Source organism: Branchiostoma lanceolatum, chromosome 2 (genome assembly GCF_035083965.1).
Source record: "Branchiostoma lanceolatum isolate klBraLanc5 chromosome 2, klBraLanc5.hap2, whole genome shotgun sequence".
Taxonomy (NCBI): Eukaryota; Metazoa; Chordata; class Leptocardii; order Amphioxiformes; family Branchiostomatidae; genus Branchiostoma; species Branchiostoma lanceolatum.
Window position 1 is genome coordinate 15,078,494 of NC_089723.1, and position 3,088 is coordinate 15,081,581.

At 40.5% G+C, this 3,088-nt stretch overlaps 1 long non-coding RNA gene across 1 annotated transcript; it reads right to left on the bottom strand.

Moving 5' to 3' along the window:
• Positions 1-260: 260 nt before the first annotated feature.
• Positions 261-2,792, bottom strand: LOC136427559 (uncharacterized). The gene is made up of 5 exons (XR_010754470.1): positions 1,971-2,792; positions 1,632-1,698; positions 1,179-1,339; positions 679-799; positions 261-368 (listed from the first exon to the last, which is right to left on the bottom strand). It is a non-coding gene; the product is annotated as an uncharacterized lncRNA (long non-coding RNA).
• Between the last annotated feature and the right edge of the window lie 296 nt (positions 2,793-3,088).

Sequence of the window (3,088 nt, forward strand, 5' to 3'; positions counted from 1 at the left end):
CATCAACCAAGAGATTGTAATCATCCCTGCCGACAATGCCTCAGGTACACAGAGGGAATCGTACGTTCAGTTAACGCTATAAATTAAACATCACAAATCATGAACTTCCCATCGTGCCAATGACAAGTGAGTCCCAGCCAAATTCTGCAATGATGCAAACACTTAACAAATCCAGGTCCTCTGGCAGGGCGTACACACAAGCACCGGTCTTTCTGGGCGTCACAGTGAAGATGGCGTACTTGGCTTTGGATGACAGCCTCTCACCCAGAAGTCACTAGGATGGCCATGGACATCGGTGTAGTTGATCTGGGCTTTAAGGCATCAATAAGATCCTGCTGAAGCTGCAGAAAGTTGTCAGCTTCTTGCAACTGCAAACAAGTGGAAAACAATGAATTAGGATGAGGCAGACTAAAATCTTTTTGCTTTGAATATTTTGAACAAGGCAGAAAGATGCCTTGTGTCTGTCAGGGGTGGAATTTGTGACAAATCAGGGAGAAGATGAATGTTAATGAAATACTATAATGCCCGCTTCATAAATTGTTGATTACTCAGGTCTCAACTGGTCAAAGTGGATGATACTGGCAAAAGTAAACTGTTCAACACTAGTGATAATGGCCTGAACTTGTCAAAAATAGTAGTCTGGGTCGGGTTGGAGTAAACTGTACAGGATCTACTCACAGGTGTTAATCCAACAGTCTCATTGTCTTGTGAATTCCTCCAGTCCCTTCAGTTTCAGCAGCAGGGCCAGGGTATGTGCTGTATGTGTCATCTGCCTCACGCCTAAACTGTTCATCCAGTCCTAAGTTGGAAAAGAAAAATACAATGTATTAGGACATTTGAATAAAAGTTAGGAAATTTCCAAGCACATATTTCATCATCATCATCATCATCGTCACCGCTTTCATCTGTCGACGATGCGGGCCACCACTGCTTTCCACGCACTTCTGTCCGGTGCCTGCCTTCTCACTCCTTCCCAAGTGAAGCCCAGTTCCTCCAGGTCTCTCATCTCAGTTAACGTTTTTTCCCATGTAATCTGTTGGCCTCCCCTCCTAGCACATATTTCGTTTACCAGGAAATGTCCGTGATTCATAAGTAGAGAGTAAAGCGCTGAAAAATCAAAGATGATTGGGTATCCTGAAGGTAGAGAGTTCAATTATCAACCTTGCTGTCTGTCTCACCTTAGGAAAAGAGCAACAATTCTTGTAGATAAGCCGGTAGATTCGCTTGACACCTCCTTGGCGTCGTGATGTACTGGATGTTGTCACATAGCATCTTCAGCGATGGTGGTCTTTGGCACAAGGTCCCTTACCCAGCCCCGAAGTAGCACGTCCAGACATTTCTGCGATATCGGCACAAGACAGACATGCATCAGTTCACAAAAAAGCCAAACCATAATATTCATATCTTACATTCAATTCACAATCAGATAAGCAAGTAAGATAAAAAGACTTTTCTAGCAAGCATTATTCGGGTCCAGAAATTTAAAAGATTCTGTCAATTTAAACTTGCCAACACAACGGAATAAATCATTCATTGACAAAGACTTGTCCTTTAATAAAAAAAATCTGGGTTGTGTCAGCAATTTCAGAACCTGAGTCTAATCTATCTATTCACACAATACGGTACAATACCTTGCCATCTATCTGTGAAAGCCCCATATGTCCATCAGCTCATTTTATTCACGTGTCTCTTCTAGTCCTAAGTTGTGAAGAGAAAAAGATAGAATGCATTAGGACAATTCATATGAACGTCAGGAAGCTTGTTAGTTCTTGGTTCATTCACCTGATTTTCCATGGTACACATTAATGCGAAAATTTAAGACGCTCCAAAATCAAAGACGCTTTAAAGTACTCATTATCCTAGCTTATATAACTTAAGTATTACTACTTCATGGAAGATTATCCAGTCAAGTACAACCAAAAGGCACTGGATCACCCCCACAAATCAATGTGACAGTCAGCTGACCTCACCTTTTAGAACAAACACCACATGTCATCGAAGATGGTCTCTGTGACGTCTTGGTACTGCTCTGGAAGTTGTCTTCTCCGGGTTTGTTGCGAAGGCCCCGTTGTGGTGACGCTTGATAACTGGTGATATGGCGAGAGGGAACATCAATTTCATATGCCAGTTTGAGGGTGAAAACATTCATTTTCTTTAAATCTGATGTGTAATATAAATTATACCTGGTTTACTTGAAAGCAATTATTGACAAAATGGAGGAATGCAAAGTATACAATGTTTAAAAAAAGGCACAAATCACACTAGAATTAAGTCTAAGCTTTGAAAAATGCTAAACGAAAATGCTAAGCTAAAATGCGGACTAATGCTAACTAAGCTTAAATGCGATCGATAAAAGCTGAAAACGTATGTAGTAAATGTTGATGTCAATACATGGTACAGAGGTAGCATTTCATTTTTTTAGACTAATGAAGTCTTTAAGAAAGTTATTATGCATCGTAAGGCTAAGGAATCGGTCAGATAGATGTTAATGTGTTTGTGAAAGTGTGTGTGCGTGCGTGCATGTTAGTATGTCAATGTGTTAGTCTATGTGTGTGTGTGTGTTCCAACGTCAGCCTATGCCTTAATATAAGTAGCCGAAATTTTATAAGGGTCAGAAGGCTCTACACCATGAACTGACGATATCAACATCTACTAGATTAAAAAAGATGCAAAAATAAAAAGATGAGAAAAAATGAAACTTGACCCTAGCTAACACATAATAAGCTAACTACATAAGATTGCTGTAAAATTGTACACCTTGCATTCCATAAAAGTTGATTATCAAAAAAACGGATTACTGAGGGCATATGCAGGAAGTTGATTTGATTTGTGATTGTCATTTCAGTTCTAGGTTCAACCTAGAAATGTACTATCCCCTCTGTCTACCTGAAGCATTATCAGCCGAGAGAATTATCATCTCTTGATGGATGGCAAGGTGTTGAGTCCATTTTGATGACACCCTGAGTTAGGTTGCTGGTGAGGGGTCGAGACATCTCGAGAGCAACGACTACTCCTGCACACAGGACTCCAGCCCGTTTCTGCGGTATACAAACCCGACATATTGTTAATTCGGTTCCTGTGGCTATGT